Raw genomic sequence first — 26,845 nt, 5'->3', positions numbered from 1 at the left:
GGTATAGAAGCAAAAACTAGATCCATAGCAATGAATGATTTTGCAACTAAGGGACATATCAGGAAGTAGTAAGGGCCTAGAACTGCACCCAGGGGTACTCCTTGAGTAACAAGGGCAGGGGAGGATTTTTATTTCCCTATAGTTCTAATATACTGTTCATTAGCAAAATATAATGTGACCCACAGGGAGATTTTTAGATAATTCGGTGCTACTACAGTAGGAAACCATCATCAGTCTCCGAAAAACTAAATAAACAAAAAGAACAAAAGAAAATGTCTTATAGCCTACTATGTCTATGTAATCTACTGTGGATCATTGCATCTTCAGTAAAGTGGATGTTTTGTTTGGAATGGGCATTTTTTAAGTGAACTCAATGATAAGTTACATTCTTAATACATTTGTGCAGAACTGCACCAGGGTGGACTTGATGAGCTTGATGTTCCTTCCCAGCTGAGTCTGTTAGAGGTGATGTTCCGCAGGGATTTGATGGACACTACCTTACTGGCTGTGGTCCAACTGAAATTAAACAAGATGCCTCTTGTCTTTTTAGATGATGGGTCTAGATGTTGAGATATTCAACCTTCTAAAAATTATAATTAAACAACAAGTTTCTATTAACCAATTAAAGAATGTTCCATATTTCTGCATACAGAAACCTTAAACTGAAGGTCAGCTCAGACCTTTAGCTGATTTATATGAGAACATGGCCTACTGATTAGATAGGACTTGGTGTTCTGTGCCAATTCGTTGAAAAGAGAGGGTACACACTGTATTTCACTCCTCCATCAGAACAAATCTCATGACAAGCTTTTTCCCTTCACTCTCCTGAGATGAAATGTTTCATGTTCAGGACGTGGGCAGTTTTACAGAGCATTCTATATTATTACATAGCAGACTCTGTTATTGATAAATTCTACTCTTTCTTCTACTGATTATATTACAATCCTTAAAATATGATTTAAAAAATCTAATTATTTAGAAAAATTACAAATAAGCAGAAAAGTTGCTGAATTGCTTAATAAGAAACTCCATTGGGAGTGGTTTGTTGTGAAATATTTTATTCTAGAGAAGCTTACAGAGTCAGAATTCTTCACAGCAGTGGTGATAGGAACCAGACATCTGAAGAGTTTAATGCTTCTAACAGGAAGACAATGTGGTTATAAATAAGCTGGCGGATGCCTGAGATCTTGTTTTGCAATAGTTTTGTCTTGTTAATCCATTCATTTTACTCCATACATGACAAAAGGGTACATGTAAGGTATTGTAAGGTGAAATAGATTTTCCAATATTTTACCACCTTCAACATTACATATAAAAACTCATATAAACTCAGAAGACATGTGTTCACTGGTGGTTTTGGATAGTAAATTAAATGGCTATATTTGCACTGTAGACAATGCAATCCCTGGTTCCCATCACTACCATAGTAAATGAAACTGAGTCTGTAACATTCTCTACAGTCCACTGTGAATGACTGTTCACATCGCAATAATGGAATTGTACAAAACACTGATCAGACATTGTGACAACCTCCTTGTTTATTTTGTCCATTTTATCAACTCTACTTACTATATAGGTGCACATTGTAGTTCTATACTTGCAGACTGTAGTCCATTTGTTTTTCAGCATGCTTTGTTAGCCCCCTTTTACCCTGTTCTTCAGTGGTCAGGACCCCATGGACCCTCACAGAGCAGGTACAACATCAGTGTTACTGCAGTGCTGAAAATGATTCACCAAACAAATAGTACTTGCTCTATAAAGGTCCATGGAGGTCCTAACCACTGAAGAACAGGGTAAAAGTGGGCTAACAAAGTATGCAGAGAAACAAATGGACTACAGTCTGTAATTGTAGAACTACAAAGTGCAGGAGCTGATAAAATGGACAAAGAATGTAGAAACAAGAAGGTCATAAACTTATGCCTGATTGGTGTATGGTGTCCAGCTCCAGTGGAAGTGGTGAGTGACATCGTCAATAGGTGTGGTGCAGCCCCACACATTTAAGCCCCATCCCTGCATGAAATGTAGTTTTAAAGGCATTAAAGGCTTCAGACATCTAGTTCCTCTTAACATTGTTGTATTTCACATCCAACCACTTGTTACCAAGATGGTATGGATCCATATGAAATCATTTCTTCAGCATATTGTGGATCCTGTACCATAATCATAATGTGTATCTATTTATGACTCAGTGTACAAGAGCAGATTTATCTTTTTTCTTTAAAGCTTGCTGAAGGTAAGACAAAATGAATCTGAATCAGAAGGTGTTAAACCAAAATAAACCTCAATGTTCCTGGTAAGTCACTGCGGTGATTATCTAACTATTAACCTTAAGAAAAGAGAAGGCTATGTTAAGACCATACATTCCAAACAAGTAGCTAAGGATGATATGATGGCCATAAACAAAAGAGTGATGCTATGTTTGTTCACCATAGCAATCAGCTCCATTCAGCAGTCCTCACAGCTAAGATACTGCAACGACTCTACTAATCCTGTCCTATTACATAATCAGTTTAAATAATTAGACAAAGAAAATGTTGCACCCAAGGCTTTTTTGGCAGCCCTTAATGCCTCATGGTGTAGTCTTAAGCCGAATCTAGCAGAAATAAGAGGATTACATACAGTACACACTTGCTTAGGGGAACCTCCATCTAGTTAATTACACAACCAAATGAAGTCGCCATATAGACTCCAGCATGCTAAGTATGATTTCAGAAATGGATACTGTCTCTGATTTGAATCTAGCTTTGATGTATAATGCATTGACCTATTTGAAATCCACATTCATTTTCACTAGAGATATATGACTATATGACTTCATGGAGATGGCTGTTTCACATATATGTGCACAGATTCTTTTGACACTTTACAAAGAGATGGAGATGAAGTATGGATTTATATATCTTTCACAAAATTTAAAGAGGCTTTGTAAAGTATAATAAGCGAAGTTGATGGCCTAAATCCGTCTCAGTTATTCCAGATCACAAGAACCTAATCATACATAGGGCATTTGAAAACAACTTGGGGTTGTGGTAAGTGAAGAGGGGTGCATCACATCCACACAACCCAAAAAGGATTAAAGGATGTTTTGGAAGTTTTCTCTCTGTGTATGGAAGGACCAATAATCCAAAGTACCCAACTGATGTATTGTCTTCCCTTAATGTGCAATCTGCCATTGCATCCGTCAAGCTTTCAGGTTTTTAGCAATGAGCTAGTTCCTTTACTTGTAGTTAGAATTTGAAGCTCTGGATATTCATAAGCTGAGGCTGAGGGATGTATAAAGGTCACACCAGTCACTTTGTCAGAGCAGAAGACCAGCTTTTTCAAAAGCAAATACAAAATTTCAACCACCTGAGTAAAGGAAAAAAGTTATATAATCCTTGTCAGTCACCACAATGGTATGCTTTAGTTGAGGATGTTTGTGGTTTGGGGTTTTAAGTTTGGTGCTTTCTTTGGTCTTTGTTATGTACAATGTTATGCTTGTGAAGAGTGGCTGCATGATTTATAGGTAAGTGATGCATTTGTTGTTGCATTTATGTTAACCTGTGCTCTTGTTAATGTGTGCCTAATTGCGCTTTTATTTTGTTTCAACTGGGAAAAAATAATGCTCTGATAGGTATAATGTGCCCAACTCTGCAGGTTCATCTGTGCACAGCCATCATATTAATTGTGAAATCATTAAAAAACCTTTATCAGCCAATAAGGCAGCCTCGTAGGGGCCCCTCGGGCATTTATACCCAACAGCCTTTAGCTTGATGATCCAAGCCTGGGGTGGACAAATTATAATCTAAGACATTTACAGCAAATTGCTGAAGGCCTACCTTAGATTTAAGAAATCTATCTGCTGATGAATCCTCTCTTAACAGTCAGCACATCCCTAGAATACAGCTAAATCAAAGTGATGCATGCAAAGCTTTCTGTATTAATCAATGCAGTCATTTATACTGGGCATATCACTTGCAGCGGTGTGCACAAAGTTTACTTTCACGTGCACCATAAAAGAAACTATAAAAGCGTCTGCAAAGTGTAGTGGGTGTAGTGGAACATAAAGCTTGGCCAGTGATCCAATAACACTGGGCCTGTGTTAAGAATGATATAACTTCTAATGTGATGACAAAACAACATGGAAAGCAGCAAGCACCAATCAATGGAGGTTTTTTCCACGAGTGACTGTAACAAAACAAAGTAAAACATTGCACGACATCTACAACTTCCACATCTTTTCCCTCAGAATAATATCTCCTGATGTCCCAGCACTGTCTCGGCACTGGTATAAATTAGAGTATGCTGTGAATCTTAAATCATTTTAGACGCAGCCTCATTTGAACAAACAGGTAACAGAATATCAGAACAGCTGGTCTAATCTCAGGAATGATATGAACATAATTGCATTTATCATGCAGTCACATACACTAGAAAAACTCCTTCTGGATGGTGATGTAAGCTAATATATTTTGTCCTGTGCAGATGAAGTGAAATGGAAACCGCATTCCCTCTTTATTGTCCTTCACAGACTCAGTCAATAATTGAAACGATGAGGCCATGTGATGAGGCTCATTGCAGCATAAAACAGTATAAAAGAATTTCATAAATGTCAATACAATTTTGCTTCCTAAGGTATTTCTTTTCCATTCTTCTTGAATCGCAAATCACATTGTAATTTACTAAGGGAAGAGATACATTTCATGCGTTCAATTTATAACGGACAGTAACTTAATTACTGCTGAAACTCAAAACAAACCAGTTGAATGTCACTCTATTATGTAATGATTCAGAGACATAATAAAGATTTATCAAATAAAGGCAGTTAGAATATATGCAAGAACTAATTGTGCAATGCAATAATATGTCACTGTTGTCGGAAGAAAACCTTGTATCTCCAAAATAGTAACTTTACAGGTGAAGGAAAAAACATACTTCACTTTCAATGTAAGTCAATGGAGCCAGAATTTTTCCCATGTCATTTTGGGTGATTTCTTTTAGGCCACTCATCACAAAATTTGCAAACAATGTAAAGAGTAACAGATACTTTCAAATTATGTCAAAAACTGAAAAACGCCAAAAACGGAGATGCAAGGTTTTCTTCCGACAGCAACGATGAACATTCTGTCAACTTTGTGTTAATGTTCAGCAGCACTGATCCCTTTTAATCCCACTGGTCAAGTTGTGGCTGACATTCTGTTTAGGGCTTGTAAAGCTCTAAAAGAGTTGGAAGTGTGAGTTTGTTTACTATGTAAAGATGAACTAAGATTTAATTATAGGTTGGCTCGATTTCATGTCAATATGTTCATGTGGGAGGCGTAATTGGTCAGATGACCAGTCTCTCTACAAGAAAAAATGTATTATATGTCTACAACTGCCATGCTTAGTGCATATAAACTTTAAAGATTATATTATTGATTTGTGGGCTCCCTAATGCGAATCCTCAGTCTGTCATGGTTCTACTCTTGTTTATCATAGTTCTTTTGTTCTCTTAGTTGTGTTTCACGTTTTTCCCTGGTCTCTGTTTATTTCTTACTTTCTCTTTGCTTTATACTTTTTCTTTGTTGTATGTTCTCTGGTTCTGATTCTTTCTCTACACCATTTTTGCCTGTTTTTGCGAATTATTTTATTTTTTTTTTTTTTTTTCTTAGTTTTTGTATTTTCAATCTCATGTGGGTATTTCACAAAGCAGGTTTTCTTGATTTGCCTGATAACAAAGTTACCAAAAAAACAAGCCTGTCTAAAAGATGGGGAGGTAAGGATTATTGGCCAGTCTTCAACTTTACTTAAGTTATCTAGCTCACTGAGGAACCTTTTTACATAAAGCACACAATTGCTCACTTGCGATCCGCCACCATCTCACTTCAGTTTAGCATATTGGAACAAAATGTAGAACAAAAAATCTAAAATATGCCATAATATTTGGCATGGGTCGCATTATATTTTAGTTATATTTTATGTTAAATTCCACAAATCAACAATAATTGTACATTAAAATGTGCAGAAGTGTGTTTTCTGTAGATGATGTGTTATTTTCAAAATCATATTCCATATTTATTATTTCATAAACATATTTCACAACAATATGTGTGATGGCACTAGGAGAGCCCAAACTCTGACTGTACATGCAGCACTTCCATCCAATTTATTGTTACTGTTTATTTATGTTAAATAATGTTATTAATCTCATGGATTTGAGTGTGCTTGATTAAATGTGACTGATAATACCATTTATATGTTCACTAATGTTTTGAAGAGGTATGAAAGGCGTATCATTTTCATCATGGGGTTACTCAAGGAGTTAAATGAATGTACTCACATAGCTGGGAAATATTTGGAAAGATTTGAAACATAGAATGTATGTGTGTCATATGATGCAAAACTATTTTCTATCATTTTATTATTTCTATTTGTTTTTTTAATGATATTTAACTGAATTTGAAATGTATAGATAGGTCTGTGCTCAGTAGTTTCTAATAAGCTGTAAGAAAAAATGCAGAAAAGTGGTAATTGTGTGCTTTTAGATTACAAAACGCCTTGCAAAACACTCACCTTGGCAGGTTTGACAGTATGAGCTTCTAAATGTGGAGAATGGGGAACCTGAGCTGAACTTGACTGAACAAAAACCAACAATGGCTACTTGCACAATGAGGAGTGGGAAGCAGACAATATATACAGGCTGACTAATGGTTGCTTAGAGGGAATTATTACCAGAAAAGTATTTAAATCAAGTGAAACAAAAGTCGAAATCAGCATATTCAAGTGAGAAAAACACAAGCTTTCTTTTGTTTACAAAGCGAGAGCATTAACATTCTCTATCACTATCTAACCATTTTGCTTTTGCAAAAAGACTTAATTTACATGTAGCATCTCCCACTGAGGTCCTCTTTGCATAACATAACAACATGCATGACATAACGTTACAAGCTGGCTGCCAATAGCATAGTAAACAGGTTTATTTTGTTGAGCTTGTACTGTTTTACCTATATTTCAAGCCTTTAAGTTTTATTTTCACAGTCGAAAACAAGTGAAAATGATTGAAAAGCAACTGACAGAGAACATATTTGAACAGAACATGTTGCCTGCCGTATGTATGTCTTTTCATCATAAAACTGCTATTTGATGCTTTAAGACTTCCTTGGATGCCTAATAATGATTGTTTGGTTCTTCTTCACTCTCTGTATTTACTTGTCCAGACATTGACATGGAAACTAAGAGCAACACAGAAATAAACACTATTCATTTGTTCCAAAATATCTATTTTGCAATTTGGAGGTGAAATAACATGTGAGATGAGCAATAAAACCAACCAGTAAAGCTTTATACTTGAGCTTATTGCTGCTAATGCATGCAACGTGTCTGATTCATAATACATACACTGATGCAGATGGAACAACTAGACAGACAACAGTAATCACCACATAGTCTATTTATTTGAAGCGGTGTGTGTGTGTGTGTGTGTGGTAAGCAGTCTGGTATTTGTGTCTGGAAATGCCTGTTGCTAGGCACACCTGAGAAACAGACGCAGTGATGTCCCTTTGATTACAGCTGTAAATGCCTCTTGTCTGTCAACCTCTGATGACCTTGCGTGTGGTGTGAGAATATGAAAACAGCTTGAGGAGTCCTTTCAATCATTAATTGGACACTCCGTGCTATCCTTCTTACCATAAGGCTGATGCTTTAGATCATATGGGACTTATCAAGCCAAATCTCCCCCACATACTTCATGTCTGAAAGGAAATTTAACCCAATAATGTCCAATAGTTAAATTCAGTATGATGAAGAAAAATGCCACAGAACTTGTTTTGACTGGTCAACGGTGATGACGTTTTGTATAACTTTGCATTAGATGAACATATAACAGTGTGCACTTGCATTTATTTGATTACATTAGTCTTATTACACCATCACAGTTATTGATGCACTGGCCTTAGAAGACGCCACAAAACATGTATTCACAATCACCTGTGAATTTTCTGTTGTTTTGTTAAAAAAAAAACAGTATCAGTAGTCCAAGTGACCAAAAGACAGAATTTAATAAGACAAATTAAAGCTATACTATAAATGCTTTTGGGATTTGGAAGAATTTTGTGTTGGTTGTGTTCCAGACCCCTTCCCCAAAGGGGTTGAATGAAAGGGGTTGAATTGAAGGGGTTGATGATAATGTGTGTGTTCCAAGAGTATTTAAAGGGATGTGTCTTTTGAGGATGTAAGCAGGAATGTGGGAAGTTGGGGGTGCTGATATTAATTCATGCAAAATACTATGTCATTTATTCATTTATTTATGTGTTAATATAAAATTATTTGGATGACATAAAACAAAATATATCCCATAACACATATGACTGGCACTCAACCTGCTGTCTCTGCTCTATCTTACTAGATGATTGTATTAATTTTTTAAGCAGTTATAGAGTAATTCTGCGACGGACTGGCGACCTCTCCAGGGTGTATCCTGCCTTCCGCCTGAGGATCGCTGGGGTAGGCTCCAGCACAACCCCCCATCCCCCCAAACTCCCCCCCACCGAGACCCTGAGGGAGAAGCGGCTTGGATGGAAGAGTAATTATGAAATCTGGGAATGCTGCAGCCCCCTCAGTCCTTTTCCTTATGCCTTGATGTAAGTGAAGTATATACTATTATCACTATATCTTCATGAGTATAATGTTGGTTTAGCATTTAAAACCTAGACATTGAGCTAGAGCTTCTTTTTGAGCGTGTGCATGTAACATTAATATGCAAAGATGTATGGGGTGGCTCACAAAACCCCTGCAGAAACTGACTTGACGCCTCTGCCTTTAGATTAATATTTCAGCCTTATTATTTCAGCACACGGACACCATACACCAATCAGGCATAACATTATGACCACCTCCTTTTATCAGCTCCACTTACTATATAGGTGCACTTTGTAGTTCTACAGTTACAGACTGTAGTCCATCTGTTTCTCTGCATACTTTGTTAGCCCCCTTTTACCCTGTTCTTCAGTGGTCAGGACCCCCACAGACCCTCACAGAGCAGGTACTATTTGGGTGGTGGATCATTCTAAGCACTACAGTAACACTGAAGTGGTGGTGGCGTGTTAATGTGTGTTGTGCTGGTTTGAAAGGATCAGACACAGCACTGTTGCTGGAGGTTTTAAACACTGTGTCCACTCACTGTCCACTCTATTAGACACTCCTACCTTGACAGTCCACCTTGTAGATGTAAAGTCAGAGACAACAGCTCATCTACTGCTGCACAGTTTGTGTCCTTCATCAGCATTGCTGCCCACAGGATGATGTTGGCTAGATATTTTTGGTTGGTGGACAATTCTCAGTCCAACACACACTAACACACCACCACCACATCAGTGTTACTGCAGTGCTGAGAATGATCCACCACCCAAATAGTACCTGCTCTGTGAGGGTCCATGGGGGCCCTAACCACTGAAGAAGAGGGTAAAAGGTGTCTAACAAGGTATGCAAAGAAACAGATGGACTACAGTTTGTAACTGTAGAACTACAAAGTGCACCTATATAGTAAGTGGAGCTGATAAAATGGACAATGAGCGTAGAAACAGGGATAGGTATATGGGCCAATGGGTAATGAGTCAATCAAATCTAATGTTACTTCTTTCAGTTTTAACTAAAAAAATCTTATATAGTGCAGCTTCATGTGATCAATTTGTAGATAGATTGTTTGGTTGATTAATCAATTCATCTCACTTACTGGTACACACTTTTCTCACGATGTTAATTTTGTCAATCCCCTTAGGGCCAAACAATGAAACCCAAAAACAAATATTATTAATATTAAATAATATTTTTTTCAGCAAGTTTTTTTTTTGTTTTTTGAAAATAATAAATTCAGTTAATAATCAGCTTCTAACACTCATTTAAACATAGAAAAACATCAGTGAAATTGGGCCTGCCCTGTGTGCCAAGGTGAGAAACAGGAAGAAAGAGGATAATGAAGTGTGAATTCTAGCCACTGGCATCCAGAGCAAATGAACGCTCATGACTCACTGCTTGAGTCATTCAAGGCTGTACTGTGTTTGAGCTCTATTATCTGAATGGCCATTGAGAATCAGCTGGTCACTATAAGTGGCTTCATGTGTAATTACTCCTACAGCCACACAACAAACCAACAACGCAATCTGTACACGTCATGACTTTACATCAGCATGACTGGACTGTGCGTGTCAGACGTGACTCAACTACATCTATGTGTGGCATTGACGTATAGAACCTGTGGATATGTACGCTTTTAAAAATAACGATGTTGAAAGTGTTCTTTGGTGCAGTGCATAGAAGATCCATCAGTAATACAAGTTCTAGGTAAGTATGAGGTACAAACTTCAAAATATACCATATAAGTATACTACATACTATACAAGACTCTCATGTCTTCAAGTTTCTTTCCTTCATCTTTTTTACCCTGTAGAACTACCTGCTACTTGGAGGACTTTTCTACTTAAACACATTTTTTAAAGAAGTCATCCATTTTTCAACCTAATCTCTATCTTCCATATGTGTAGTGTATGCCTGGATTGGCTGGATTTCCAGGGATGATAAATATGACAGGTTTCTCTGTGCAGGAAACCTGTTGACTCAAAATACAGTAAATCCACTGAGCAGCAACGGAAAAGGACTTCATTTTGTTGATGGCCGAGATGGGAACTTCAGTTGCACAGAGACTGACAGCCAAATGTTAGCTGGCATATAGTTTGGATAACCTAGCTAACCTAGCTCAAGTTTTAGAAAATTACACATCACACTCCTTTAAAATGTTCAGCTGGATTAGCACACTTGCTATACAAACAACAGACTAACCTCTTATACTCCAGGGTATATTTTGGCTTGTCCATCTGAATTTACATGGCCAAATTATTCAGTAACTGCATGAAATAAATGCAGATTTTATTTTATTTATTTGAAAATGTGTTTCATGATCATATGCATATTGTTATATGCTTACAATTTACTGCTGAAAGCCAAAAATCTTAGACGCTCTTTGTATTATTTCAGAGAAATAATTTTTAGAGAGCAGATCACTGAAGAGGCACCGTCTGTTTATAGTTTATAGCCCAGATTTGTGGAAAAATGAGTCGATTTTCAGTAGAAAAAAAAATTGTGAGTTCAGCTTTTTCTATTATAAGGTTTTAAAATTACATCACCCATCTGTTTGACTGGAAAGAAGAGTTACAGTTCTCATATGAGACCCACTTTTTCGAATGTACCTTATGAAATATGAAAGTTATGAAGAATATGACAAAGTGCATTTTGGAGCCAAGGGGTTTAAGAGGCATTGCATTAACTGCTTGTAGTACTTCAGTTCTGTCTATAATGAAAATCTTGTTATTTCGTTTTAGTTTAGCAGGTTTTAGTAGCATGATGCAATGCCTGCTGCTAATAACAAGACTAAACTGAAATTCTGTATTAAAGACTCGACTCACTGTGAGTACTCGGCTCACACCCGCATCCCAGAGACTCAACTTGAGAACATTTCTGGTCAATGGGGCTAGTTAGTAAAATATTACCAAAGGTTCTTCCAAGTGCTTCTTCCATGCATGACTTCACTCCAAAGCTGCCCTTTAGGCATCATTATTTCTAAGAGTCTAGGCTCATCCACACTATCAAAACTCTAAGCTGCATGTTATGTTCCGACCAAGAAAACGAAAGCTTAACATCAGTCCGTGATGTGATGAAAAAGCCAGAGGACATGGAGGCAGCGACTGAATAAAGAGTGATCTATGTTTCCCTCGACTACACCCGAATCTATCTCAGCCCTCTGGCTAAGTGCTGCTCTCTGGACCCACGGATGGTTCTCTTCAGTGGGTGCCTCTAAAGTGCTTCTCCTTAACTCGCTTTCCTGCTGCGCCATGGCCTCCTCGTTACCAGCTCCCAGCTACCAGGGATAATTATTAGATGTCATGTGGCCCTCCATCCCAGAGATGCTATTTGCAGGGCCTGCAACGTTTCCTTTTTTAGCAGGCTTTTAAAGCTACTCCCTTCCACAACCATAAAAACCAGAATAGTTCTGGGAACATCAAAGAGTTATGGCTATTAGTTTTCTTACAGGGATATTAGGTAGCTAACCACAGGCTATGGTGAACTCCAATGTGTGTTGGTAACTCACTAAAGAGAAATTAGTCCGTTTGCCAGTGGTTGTGGGCAGATAAAATGGAAAAAAGCACTTCCATTTTTGATTAATGCAATCAATCAAAGTAGTCTCACTTTAATATGGTATTGTTCATAAGTGATACACTGTTGAATGAGTTTCTATCAGCATGGGTGACATTTGAGACTTATGTCTGGGGGGTGGGGGTGGGGAGGGTTGTCAGGCCATCTCAGTCAACTAGATAGTAAGTACAGAACCTATTTTTAGAAAATGCTATATTTTTCAAAGTATAAACAATGTCCTGCCTTAGAGAAGTGTAAGACATCACCCATCGGGCATGGCCTCAAATGCACAGACTGTTTTTCCACACGAATAGCCTGTTCAATATTCAGCACTGCAATGTGAGCCAGTCTCTCCTGACTCATAGTGTCTCTCAGGTAAGTCTCAATTGATGCAAGCAAAAAAAGTTCCTTTCGCATGATGCGCTGCTCGTTGGCGTAGTGAGGAGCAGCTTGAAAAGGTTATTGATATTTCCTAGGCTATCGTCTAAATCTGATGCTTTAAAAAGTGCTAATTGTTGACCAAAGCTGATTTCTTCTGAAGGAATAGTCTTGCAGAGGGACAGCTTTGCACTTACCTTCTCTTTGGGAAATCCATACTGATGACAAACAAATGCCAGGACCGCTTTAGTGTGTGTTCTAGAGCTAAGAATGTTGTTCAGTGCCTTTAGGCTTTCCACATCACCAACATACAACTCCCTATTGTAACCCAGAGCTGAGTCAGCATCTGACCCAGTCACTGTCACTTTGCCAGTGTTGCATCTGGTTCAGTTCCCCCTCAAATTCATGTTCTCGCTCACAACATTTGTGCCCAAGGGCTTGATTTGTGAAGGGTAACGTGAATGTGAGGGTGAATTGAATCAGATACAACACCTCACTTCTTCCATGGATGTTGTGGGCCTTGGTAGTTGTTTTGAGCAGACAAATCAACTGTGTGTTTTTAGAGATAAGTCGCTATCTGCTACCAGAGTAGAAACCGTGCTACTAGCTAGGCTCTTGACCACGGCATAACTTAAACTTGGTGACTGCAGTGCTTTCAATAGTACAATGCATTGCGTGAAAACTCATTGCAACAAAATAAAGGTCGCCTCCTAGTGTTGTGGAGATCAGTCTCCATCCATAGTAGATAGGTTTAACACGTCAATATTCTATAGTTAAAGTGAGTTGGCAAACATTGTAGTGGAGGCAAATGTTCAACAACTGCCCCCCACAACCCACACAACCCCTCAAGTGCCAGAGCTGCTGTGTCAGGGCTGTTATTGTGAAGTGGGAACATCTCAGAGTAACAAATGCCTCTGGGAGTAATGTCAGCACAAGATTCGTTTTTCAGGAGCTCTGTTGATTGGGTTTCCACAGAAGCTGAGCAGCCACACATCAAGATCAAGATCAACAAGTGCAAAGCATCAACTGGAAGGAAATAAATCATATTAACACTGGATTAATGGTCTGGGGCTGTTTTCTCAAAGTTTGGGTTGCGCCCATTAGTTCCAGTGGAGGAACATCTTAATGGTGTTGCATGCAATGACATTCTAGAGAACTGTGTTCTTGAGGAAGGCCCTTTCCTTTTTCAGCATGACAATACACTCATGCTCAAATTAGGATCCAAAAGGAGAGGGTTTTGTGTGGAAGATTAAAAATCCCCATTCTTTCCGGCGCAGAAGGAAACGGCATCGCAATGATCATACAGTAGCCTTGTAAGTCAGGAACCCTGCTGGAACTGAGCATGCTGACCTGACAGCTGTTAATTAACCTGCTGTCAGTCGTGTTATGCAACAGAAGCTGTAAAAGACAGTGATCTCTGGGACACCAGGCACCAGGACAAATAATGATTAAATAAAAGGTCTACAGTCTAAAACCAGAAAAGTTTGTTCTAATGAGGGTTCAGTACCTTGTCTAGATTAGATACAGTGAGTCATGACTTGAAGCAACCAGTGCTGAGGTAAAACATTTCCATATTCTGTGCCATTTGTGTTCCACTGACACCTCACTAACAACTATTTAAGTAACGTAAAATGGACACATTGTGTACTTTGCAATAATCAATGTATATAATTCAGATATATAACCTAACACATTAATAAGAACCTACATAAAGCACTTGCATTAATGTATTAAGCCATGTAGCATCTCATACTTGAAACATGCATTTTCATAGGTCGCCCATTATACACTGTAAAAATGGTTTGTTGGTTCAGTCCAAAATATGACTTGAAGCAATGTAACTAATTTTATTCAACAGAAATGTCTACTTTAATTGAAACAATGGATCTTTCAAACTGTTTATTGGTTAAATGCAATTATACAAAAATATAATGGTTCCTCAAAGGTTCTTTAGAAAAATAAAATGGTTCTATATAGAATCATGAACACTCAAAGAACCCTTTGTATGATTTAAGAATTCTTTGCATTGTGAAAGCCTTCTTCAGATTAATAGAGATTGTGTTGTGGATGGTTCTGTATACAACCTTTTTGAAAAGGCTTCTGTACAGCACCTAAGAGGGTTCTTTTATTGTTGCGATGTCAAGCTTTTGGCAACAGAAGAACCCTTTTGGGTGCTATATAGAACTTTCTACAGCACATCCATGCACACTTTCCATCAATCTAAAGAACCTTTTCATGATGCAAAGAAACCTCTAATCATGCAAACGTTCTTTATGTGTTCATTGGTTCTATATAGAACCATTTCATTACTAAAGAACCCTTAAATAATCATCATTTTTACTTGTGTAGTTAACTTGTCACCACATGTAGAGACCGTTTTAAGCTGAACTGATGAACCGATTTTTAAATGTGCGTTAAGAAGTTGAGATGAGTTCAAGCATTTTTGAGTGGTTAAAAATAGTTTTCTTAGACTCAGTGTTAATATGAATTAAAATAGCATTTTAATTTTCTGCTAACTTGCTCTGATTTGTTTTCAATAGAGAGCTACACTCTGTACTTTTAAATCTGAGCTTGTACTTCAGTTCATGATGGACCACTGAAGGTAATTCAAGGTCCTTAATAATTATACGTTTTGTATGACTGCTTTCTAGCTCTCTCTGCACACGGCTTGAGTATTTCCACACCTCACTGCTTCAAAGCTGGTCAACTTGACCCAGACAGATCACAACCTGTGACTGCTATAATTTTAAACAGGGGGGTTTATTTGTCCTTGACGAGGAACATGGGCCAAAAAAGGTAATGTGTGAGCCAGGTTTCCATGGTCACTATTCTGTTTTCAGAGCCAGAATTCTGTGCTAACAAATTACACATGTAATCAAATTTCTGTCAACTAATCCATATATAGATATGGAACTACTACAGATATATATATATATATATATATATATATATATATATATATATATATATATATATATATATATATATATAGTTGGAAGAATCACCATTTTTTTGCATTTTTCAGTTTTTGACATAATTTGAATATGAGTGTTATCCTATACATTGTGTGTCAATTTCATGATGAATGGACCAAAAGAAGTGGCCCAAAATCCAAAATTACTTGGAAAAAAGTCTAGTGCCATTGACTTACATTAAAAGTCTTCTTCTTCTTCTTCTTTCGGCTGCTCCCTTTAGGGGTCGCCACAGCGGATCATCTGCCTCCATCTTGCCCTGTCCACTGCCTCCTCTACTTTTACACCAACCATCTCCATGTCCACCTTCACTACATCCATAAACCTTCTCTGAGGTCTACCTCTTCTCCTTCTGCCTGGCAGCTCCATCTCCAAAATTCTTTGACCAATATATCCACTATTCCTCCTCAACACATGTCCAAACCATCTCAACCTGGCCTCTCTGGCTTTATCTCCAAACTGCTCCACCTTCCCTGTCCCTCTGATCTGCTCATTTCTAATCTTGTCCAGCCTTGTCACTTCCAACGAAAATCTCAGCATCTTCATCTCCGCCACCTCCAGCTCAGCCTCCTGTCTTTTAGACAGAGCCACAGTCTCCAAACCATACATCATAGCAGGACGCACTACTGTCTTGTAAATCTTCCCTTTCACTCTTGCTGCTATCCTTCTGTCACACACCAGCCCTGACACCCGTCTCTTTACCCACTCCATCCTGCCTGCACCCTCTTCTTCACCTCTTTTCTACACTGTCCATTGCTCTGGATGGTTGACCCAAGATATCCACCTTTACGACCTCTACTCCTTGCATCTTTACCTTTCCACCTGCCTCCCTCTCATTCACACACATGTATTCCGTCTTATCTCTACTGACCTTCATTCCTCTCCTCTCCCGTGCAAACCTCCACCTCTCCAGATTCTCTTCCACCTACTCTCTACTCTCACCACAGATTACAATGTCATCTGTAAACATCATGGTCCATGGAGCCTCCTGCCTGACCTCATCTGTCAACCTTTCCATCACCATTGCAAACAAGAAGGGGCTCAAAGCTGATCCCTGATGTAACCCTACCTTCACCTTGAAACCATTTGTCACTCCAACTGCACACCTCACCACTGTCTCACTATCCTCATACATGTCCTGCACCACCCTAACATACTTTTCAGCTACACCTGACTTCCTCATACAGTACCACAGTTCCTCTCTTGGCATCCTATCATATGCCTTCTCTAGATCCACAAAGACACAATGTAGCTCCTTCTGACCTTCTCTGTACTTCTCTACCAACACTCTCAACACAAGAATTGCATCTGTGGTACTCTTTCTGTGGATGAAACCAAACTGCTGCTCACTGATCTGAACCTCTCGCCTTAGCCTTGCTTCAACAACTCTTTCCCATACCTTCATGGTGTGTCTCATTAACTGCTCATCAATACACTGCTTCTCCACTCATCAGGCATCCTCTCACTCTCCAGGATTTTGTTAAACAATATGGTTAAAAAGTCCACTGCCTTCTCTCCTAAACATCTCCATACCTCCACAGGTATGTCACCTGGACCAACTGCCTTTCCATTCTTCATCCTTTTTAAAGCTGCCCTCACTTCCACCTTACCAATTCTCTGCACTTCCTGATCCACTATCTCTCCCCCTTTTGTCCTCCTCTCTCTCTCGTTTTCCTCATTCATTAGTTCTTCAAAGTACTCCTTCCATCTACTCAACACTCTCTGTTCACTCACTAGTACATTTCCCTATCTATCCTTTATCAGCCTAACCTGCTGTACATCCTTTCCAGCTCTATCTCTCTGTTTAGCCAAACGATACAAGTCCTTTACTCCTTCTTTACTGTCCAGCCTCTCATACAGCTCATCATAGGCCTGAGCCTTTGCCTTTGCCACTATTCTTTTCGCTATGTGACTAGCCTCACGGTACTCCTGCCCATCATCTCTCTGGTTATCCCACTTTTTCTTAGCTGCCTTCTTCTTCTGAATACTCTCCTGGACTTCCTCATTCCACCACCAATTTTCCTTGTCTTCTTTCCTCTGACCAGACGAAACACCCAAAACATTTTTGGCAGTTTCTCTCACCACCTTAGCTGTAGTTTCCCAGTCCTCAGGTAGCTCCTCACTGCCCCCAAGGGCCTGTTGCAATTTTTCCCTGAACTGCCTGCAACCATCCTCCTCCTTCAGCTTCCACCATCTAATCTTTGGTTCTGTCTTCACTCTCTTCCTCTTCTTTTTCTAAACTCATTCTACAGACAACCACCCTATGCTGCCTTGCTACACTTTCTCCTGGTACCACTTTACAATCTCCAATCTCCTTTAGGTGGCATCACCTGCTAAGGATATAATCCACCTGTGTGCACCTCCCTCCAATCTTGTATGTCACCCTGTGTTCTTCCCTCTTCTGAAAATACGTGTTCACAGCCATTTCCATTCTCTTTGCAAAATCTACAACCATCTCACCTTCCGCATTTCTGTCTTTCACACCTTACATACCCAGCACCTCTTCATCCCCTCTGTTCCCTTCACCAACATGTCCATTGAAGTCTGCACCAATCACCAATCTCTCCTCTCTAGGGACACCATCTACCACTTCATCCATCTTACTCCAAAATTCCTCTTTCTCCTCTAACTGACAACCAACCTGTGGTGCATATGAACTGACCACATTGAAAATTACACCATCAACCTCCAACTTCAGGCTCATGATCCTGTCCTGGCCTTCCTCCTCTCGTCTTTGATGGTCTTCGACCTACAGTAGTCCAATTTCCACCGGCACCCTGCTGGTCAACAGCACCGGAGGCGGTCGTTGTTAACCCGGGCCTCGACCGATCCGATATGGCAATCATATCTGTGATCCGCATGATACTTTTGGCACAAGTTTTACGTCGGATGCCCTTCCTGACGCAACCCTCACCATTTATCCGGGCTTGGGACCGGCACCAGAAGTACACAAAGTACACCCCTAATGGCTGGTTTGACTTACATTAAAATTAAAGTATGTTTTTTCTTCTCCTGTAAAGTTACCATTTAGATTTTCTCCCGACAGCAGCATATATATATATATATGTGTGTGTGTGTGTGTGTGTGTGTGTGTGTGTATATATATATATATATATATATATATATATATATATGGCCAAGATTTGCATAAGCCAGTATGTATAGTTGTAGTATGTATATTGAAGTCCCTACATGTACAAAGTACATTTTATACAGTGTAGTTTTGTAGTGAGGGGCAGGAGGTGAAATTCCCTTTACAACAGCTGTTCTCTCCAAACGCGCGTGCTTGAAGTGGAGTAATTGTGTTTGTGCGCCATCTAGCGGACATGTGCGGTAGCGCAATAAGAGCGAGAGACCGGCAGCAGTAAAACGGGCTGCTAAGTTTTCATTTAAACGTCCCTTTATCTTAAGTGCGCTGTGTGAAGTCCCTTCAGACGAATGTGACTAAAACATGATAGCAGATGGAGTTTTAGATCTGAAGCTTCAGTGTTTACATGTTTACAGCTGCAAAATGTGCGTTTAAATTTACAGCTTTACACGTCAGTTTTACGGAAGACCAGAGAGGCCATAAAGTGGGCTAGTCATATCTTGTGACTTCAAGATAACAAAGGTTGTTTCCTTGATATAACAACTTGGTCTTATTGTGATCTCAAGATCATCACGTTAGTTTGACAAAACAACTTTTGTTATACTGAGATCACAAGATAAATAAGTTGTGATCTCAAGAAAACATTTATTATCTTGAGATATGACAAGACAGTTGTCATCTTAAAACAACAATCCAGCAAATGATAACTACTCTGAACTTTTAACTTTAGATACATATTTAAGCAGAAAAATGTTACCGACCTTTCAATAATTCTTCATAATTCAGTTCAAATTTCACAGGGTTCATTCACAGGACTCATTACTGCCCAACCACCAAAGATTTTTTTGTTTATGAAAAGTATATTTTAGGCCAAAAGCTTATGTATCGGGTGTCGAGCAGCGTTAACGACCTGTGAGGGAGCCTTTAGACGCGTTACATTCTTTAGATGTCTGGTTCCCATCACCAACAAACCACTCTGACTGACTCACAGCTTAACACTTTAATTATGCATAGATTTTGAAAAGTCGGTGGAATTCCCCTGCCATGCACGCAGCCGCCGTTTGGTGCCAGTGTTCACCAAGAAGCCATCGGCTTTCGGTCTAGATCGAGTTTAAAAGTTTCCAAACGGAGCGCAAAAGTTTATCCAGCAACTGCCTGCGTGTTTTCACTGGAACTCTGAGCACTCAGCTCATGCGCTCAACGCAAAAGGCAAGGGCTTCTTAGAAAGCGCTCATGTAAAAAATTATTAGAGCCAAAAAAAAATTATTCCATCCTCATTGTAAATAAGATGTTATACAAACGCATCCTTCACTGTCTTCACTGTATCTTTTCTTCTGAAACACGGACCGCACAGTTTAGTGTTTCTGTGATTTTTCAACGCCGCCACAAGAGGGAGCTGTGGATCAGACAGTCATTACTCCGCGTTAAACAAATACATAAACAAACCACTTGACGTAAACGCGACAATCAGGCGAGCTCAGCTTTAACAAATCCATACAATCTACAAGCCGACTCTAAACCTGGGTTTGAAGAAAAGGGCAAAGAGTCATTTCAAATGGTTTGAAGGGCAGAGTGTTTGGGGACAGTGCGCATGCGCGGTTGTTAATTAAGACCTGGGGACGTGCCTTGGTTGCTGGGTCGTGCTGCGCAGACTCAGAGGAGCGTTGAGCTGCTTTCAGTACACGGCGGTAGGCTGACTGACTGACTCTGGGCTGACTGACTCTGACTGACTCTGCTCTGCTCTTCCAACTGGCAAGAGCTAAATGGCTGTGGAGGGCGCAGGGGGAAATGGAGTGGATTTGAAGGAACGCGCCGGCTAAACCGAAGGGATTTGTATCACTTGAGACGGATTTACAGCCTCTTCCAGGAGAGAAAGGAAAGGTAAGTCATTTCTCGTGGCTGGAAATGCGTGAAGTTGTGATTTTATGCGAACTGCGTGATTTTTTGTTCTGTGTCACCTCCGGTGACGCTGAGTGTAACAGCATTTGGACGTAAAAATATCTTCTTGATGTTGGTGTTTTGGGCCATTAGAAGTCATTCATTTGGTTGGATGCAGACTACGTTTAAGCCAGAACTAAAAAAAAAGTTTTCAATTGAAAAACGTCGTTGATTGGGAAGTTTAGGGTCTAAATGACGACTTGACTCCTTGTTAACTTTGTAAACAGCTGCTTCAGGTCGAGAAGAAGGTGTAAAAGTCATAAATCACAGACGTGATCCAGAGTAAGGCTTAGGCGTCGGGCAGAAGGCACTATTGACTCTGCCTGCTGTTAATCTGCAGAGCTGCGCTCGTCTCTTCCTCTCAGAAGGAAATAAACAGCCTGACTCAAAGGCGAGCTTTATCTCCCTGTCCTGACTCTGAATCCCAACAGCTTTCTGGCTGAATGGATCTCTGTGGGCGACAAACGGCTGAATATGGGAAGACTTAAAGAGTTTAAGTGTGTAAAATCTCAGGCAAACACTCCAACTTCATGAATCCTGTGTTCTCCCAAAGGTTTTGCCTTTCAGCATCTGCATAACTGGATAACGTGTTTGTTTGTTTGTTTGTTTGTTTGTTTGTAAAGTTCACCGTTTTTTTATAGTAATTGAAAATGGCTCCATATAGAACCATGAACTCTCAAAGAACCTTTTTCATGATTAAAAGGTTCTTTGCATCGTCTTCAGGTTGCTGTAGATGGTTCTACATAGAACCTTTTTGAAAAGGGTTCTATAGAACACCAAAAAGAGTTCAAGTGTGTCAAGCTTGACATCACAACAATAGACTCTTTTTGGTTCTATATAGAACTCTTTTCAAGATCCAGAGCTATCTACAGCGCTTTCTCCAACAATCTTTTTTGTGATGGAAAGAACCCTTTAATCGTGCAAGTGTTCATGGTTCTATATAGAACCCTTTTCTTCTTTAAATGTTCTTAAAAGAACACCTTTTTTAAGAGAGCAGGGAGAAGAGAAGGTTCGACTGCAGTTGGTGCCTCAGTAAACACACTGCTTATTTCATGTAGGTTTTCACATATATGGATATGTTTAATATTCTAGTCTTTTTCTTGGAATTCTTCAGGGAATTTATTTAGTTTTTGTCAGTGTGAAATGGGATTGGTGCCTTTATAGAGCTTATAGAGAGGGTTGCTGCAACTTGATATGTTGTTCTGCAGAACAACGAATCCTGCAGCAAAACAGACATTGAAAATAAAAATCAATAGAAAGCAAGATGTCCACAGACTTTTGATGGGCAGTATATATCAGAGTGTATCAACACACTTTCAGGTTTGGTAAAATATCCAATTCTGAGCTCAAGATTTGATTAGATTTTGCATATTGAGAGAATTTTGATGAAAATGTTACAGAATATCTGCTGATAATTAACCTTGCCAGTGATGGTATTGTCTTCTGACAATAGGGCGAGACCTTAGATGGTTCTGCCATTGGAAACCCGAAAAGTCTCCCTCTGTTTAACTGTGTGAGAGCAATACAGGCTAAACTGGCAAATATAGGGGGGGAAAAAAACACCGCAATGCTTGTAAAATTCCACCAATTGTTCAAAATTTGTGCATAATTAAATAGTTAAAGTTTAAATAAAGTCATCCAGAGTGGTTTGATGTGAAATGCTCAGTTCTAGAGGCAGTTACTGTGTCCAGAATTATTCAGTGGTGATGATAGGAAGCAGATGTACGAAGAGTTTGATGCCTTTATAAGCTTCCTCACAGATCACTTATGACGCAATGTTTATGAATACACTGCCTGATTCCTGAGACATTGTTTTATGACTTTTGATTTAAGGCTACTAATCATGTATTTTAATGTTTCCATAGCATGCAGGGCATCCTATATCATCTTTTAAATGATTTTGTTTTACCATTATCTGCATTACATATAAAGATTAAAGTCTGATTTTCTGCTGTTTGAGTAACTGTCAATGCAGAACAATCATATCAGTCAGAAAAGTACTGTTTTTGCATAATATTCTCCGTCTAAAAGTACATGGAGCAGCATGTAAGTCTAGTTAGCAAGGATGACATGCTTCACACAATGCTTTTCAGCACTGCTGGCTGTTAAAAGGAAGACTCCAGACTCATAAGATGGCCTTTCAGACTGCAGAAAGTTCAGAGGGAAGCTTGTTAGATGTTGTTGACCTCTAGTCCAGCTTCACAGGCTGTATATTAGATCTGAACTGAGATGTCGCGGTTCAGTGCCTCCATGCACACTGAATTGTTGTAGTAAAATTTTCTAGGGGTTTTTGAAGTGCTTCCAAAGGTCTACATCTTCATTCAGAGTCACCCAAGATAAACAGCGCTTGTCTTTATCTTAACTCTAGCAAAGTGGAAGCATGTCATGGATGCACTTTCTGTGGGTCAGTCAGTAAGGAAAATGTTGGGAAAGAAGCTCGGGGTCACTATAACCAAGGGTCAGCCATTTTCTTTCAGTTCCCCAGATGCTTTTGTGAGTGAATCAGGTGAGAATATAGGGCAGTATTGGCCTAATATAAATGAACCCTCTAACTAATCACTACTTTTTGGCTTATCATATTAAATCAAATCACGTTTATTGTCACATCACATTTACACAGGTGGAAAGTGAGTGAAAATCTTAAGTGTTTAGCCCCCTTATAGAATTTAAATACAAAAATATATATAAATATCTAAGAAAAGGGGGTGAATTATATATTCCAAAGTACAATTGTACAGTAATAAGTTATGAAATAAAACTATGAAATGTGCTGCTGTAGTAATTCCATATGTGTAGTTAGTCTGAGGTACATAATAAACGAGATGCAGGTACACAGGGGATAGAATACTGATATAGAAATCTATGGAACACCCTGACAGTCTCTGATGTTTCTGAGTGTTTTGTGGGTATTTTGACCATGTCACATTAAAGCTTCACTAGTGTGTTTTTAAAAGGGCTCATATTCTGCATTTTACTCTCATTCTGTTATCTCTGGTCTCATCTTATCACATTTATGTGTGGGTTCCTGTATCACAAACAGTTATAATTCATTTTTACATGACCATTTTCCAACCTGTTTTTATCCCGTTTCCCCAGGATTTTTGATACGGTACCTTTTTAAGAAGGATGTATCTAAATGAACTTTGTTCTGATTGGCTGTCCTGTATAGTGCTGCATTCTAAAAGACGTTCAAGCTGAAACATTTCTTATAACTTTAGTGTGGCAGGGTGGAGCTAAACTGCTGCAGGCTGAATTGGTGGTTATATGTAAGTGCATTTGTTTTTTTGTTTTTTTTTGTGCTGTCACAAATACAGTGAATCCCAAACAGTTGTTTCTGATGTCCAGCGTTCTTGTATTGATTGGAAAGTGAATGGCCCTTCTTGAAATTAATTTACACGTCATTTATTTAAATGTATTAAGTATTAAATGTTTAATACGTCAAACATTTTTATTTAAAAAAAAAAAGAGGAAAATGAGTGTTTTTTTTCTTAATAGTACCACAATTTAAAAAAAGTGAATACAGGGATACATAATACGGGAGGACTTCTACTGCTTTCTTTGTAATGAAACGTGCAGGTGGTCAATGTGCTGTTATTGTCCATGAAATGCTTAGAAAACCGTCTTGTGATTTGAATCATCATAATGATGAAACATTGTCATGTATCCCTCCCTTATTTTAATATATTGCTTAGTCATAAATTAAGTTTAGTCATATCACAATGGCATTATAATGTCAAAGTAATTGTTTGTCCATATTATGAAGCTTTATTGTGATGTGATTTGGTATGACTTGGTTTGTCAGTTGCAAGTTATCTAACACCTCTTTACCTGTGATTCTCCCCCAAAAGACCATTGATTTAGATTCATGGTGTTTGTAGACTACAGAAGTGGAGTGTGACTGTGTAGCACAGCCATAATAGGAAATGCAGAGATGTGGATAGTGACTTGAAGATGTTGCTTGGCCAGCCTCATCCTGTTGTACTGCTGTTTCTGTTAAGGATCATCAGTTTTCTAAGATGTTTGTTGTTCTTGTTCTGGGAAAGGATGTATATAGCTTGGTCTCTCTCTCCATGTGACTGGAGAAGAAAGGAGAGGTTGTGCTCTGTCTTGTGTAGGACTCCGTCCAAGGTCTGTAGTGAGGCAGATTTTTCAGATGGCCATTAATCTGTCACTTCTCTAAGTCGACACCTTTTGGAATGTGTTATCTACTATAATTGTATTTCGTAGACTTGCACAGTTTGTCCAAAATTTGAGGATCTTTAGCTTTTCAAAATGTTTCAAGTCAGATGAACATGTTGCCTTTGTAAGTTTCAGTAACATAATCTATTAAAGGCTCTTGTTTACATTTGAGGGGAAAAATATTACATGAAAATATTTGTGATCGTATTATTATTAACAGTATTATTTTGGGGAGTAATGCCAAATCGCACCCATGTTAGCCTGTTGTTTCAGCTATATCAAACACTTTAGGGGCGAAAAGACACTTCGGCAAACATGAAGCTAAATGTTGACATTTAGAACACCCAAAGCCTTAGTAAACAGCTTGTTTTATATTGGCTATATTATATTACCGCTCTGGGCAAGTGTGTTCACTACTGTGCATGTATGTGTGTGTTTCACTGCATGGATGGGTTAAATATGGAGGTCTAATTCCACAGTGTGCAAACACAGTTGGCAATAATGATTCTAAAAAAATCTTTTGCAGGCATTATTTCTTACTTAAATGAAACGTAACACAGAGACACATTGCAAAATAAAGAAAGAAAGAAAGCTGTCCTAAACTTTTGACTGGCAGTGTATGTGAGGTGTCGATGCACATACTTTCAACTCCAGTTATGTACAGTGCTGTGCAAAAGTTAGAGACTGTTTATTTTCAAGCCAAAATGACCATTAAGTACAAATTAAAATAAAAGTAGAAAATATATATTTAACAGAAAATCACACTGAAGACTCAAAAGCTAAATATAACATCATTTTCAGTGTTTAGTATGTCTGACCTTTTGCCTTTATTACAGCTTTCATTCTTTTCTGAAAACTTGCGTTCCGTTTCCAAAGAAATCTGCAGGGATATATTTCTATAGCTCTGAAGTTCAAGCTTGTTGCATGTTCTACTTCTGATGATCCCAGTAATCCTCATTATACATTTAAACTCAGCAGTCCATAAAATATACTCCACATCTCAATTGTCCAGTTTTAGAGTTCTAGTGCAGTTTTTTGTCTGTCCTTCTCTCAGTAAGGGCTTCTTGACAGCTACACATCTTTTTAGATCCATAGTGATGTCATGTTACAGTGGGAGGATGGACTGAATGAGGGTGATGCATAGGGGCAGTGAAAACTGTTCTAGTGGAGGTTACTCTTAGACTCGTAGATTTGTAGTTTATGGTTTATACAGGAGTTCTCATTGTTTTCAGCTACTGCTGCTGTAGACTTCTTACAAAATAAGCTAAAATCACAAAGACTAGAATTTATAAGCAAGGTTTGTAGAGTTGATTCAATAGCGCTTAATACACAGTGTGACCTGATTACTTTCTGTGACCTTTTGGATTACTTGTGATTTTAAAGTCATAAAATTTGAGTAAAAACAAGTCATTTGCAGACATTTTGAGGGAAAGGACAAAGTGAAATTGGTAACATCATTTTCTGTTCCTTATTATGGACACACACAGAATGCACACAAATGATGAAATATTTAAGTGGATTTATTTGGGTGTTCAAATAAGGCATGTGTTTTTAAATTAAATTTGATTCAATTTTTTTTTTAAATTTTGGATTATGCATATCAGACAAATTTGCTTGTAAAACTTAGCTAAGCTACTTTCTGTTGTCATGCAGATGCGTTGCTCTGCATGATGAAGCAGAGAATAAACAAATTCTTTAGACGTTTGTCCAAAAGTATGAGTTGGTATGACGCAACTGAGAGGTCGAGTGAGTTCATGTCACCTGCAGTGTTTGTAAAAATTGATCGCATTTGGTCTGCATGCACAAATCATACTTGTGGAATATAGTGTAACTTCAGTGTAGTCCTGTTACTCATCACCCTGTTTTTATAATGTACAGTTATATGCAAAAGTTTAAACACCCCTGGTCAAATAAAATGCTTCATAATTTGGAGGTGGGTACAGGCATAAGCCCCACCCACTTTACTCTGATATGATGCACCCAGTTGCCTTGTTTGGATCATTTACCAGTGGTTTCCTTGAAAGATGGAGACCTATGGCAGAAGGGTGTGTCACTGATCTACATTTTACATTTCAATGCACTGTTCTGAATGTTAAGTGAATTCAGATTTTTTTAATATGAACCATTTTTAACAAAAGAAGCCTGTTTT

The 26,845-nt window shown here is 38.6% G+C and overlaps 1 protein-coding gene across 2 annotated transcripts in view; it reads left to right on the top strand.

Moving 5' to 3' along the window:
- Window positions 1-20,217: 20,217 nt before the first annotated feature.
- ppfibp1a (PPFIA binding protein 1a) overlaps window positions 20,218-26,845 on the top strand; it is a 40,722-nt gene continuing 34,094 nt past the window's right edge. For both annotated transcript variants that reach the window (XM_017695855.2, XM_017695853.2), the window contains exon 1: window positions 20,218-20,460. The gene's annotated coding sequence lies outside the window, so the exon portion shown is untranslated. The remainder of the gene's footprint in view (window positions 20,461-26,845) is intronic.

Source organism: Pygocentrus nattereri, chromosome 1, assembly GCF_015220715.1.
Source record: "Pygocentrus nattereri isolate fPygNat1 chromosome 1, fPygNat1.pri, whole genome shotgun sequence".
In the NCBI taxonomy this organism is placed as follows: domain Eukaryota; kingdom Metazoa; phylum Chordata; class Actinopteri; order Characiformes; family Serrasalmidae; genus Pygocentrus; species Pygocentrus nattereri.
Note: the sequence above shows the minus strand (reverse complement) of the source record. Positions and strands in the feature narration are given on the sequence as shown.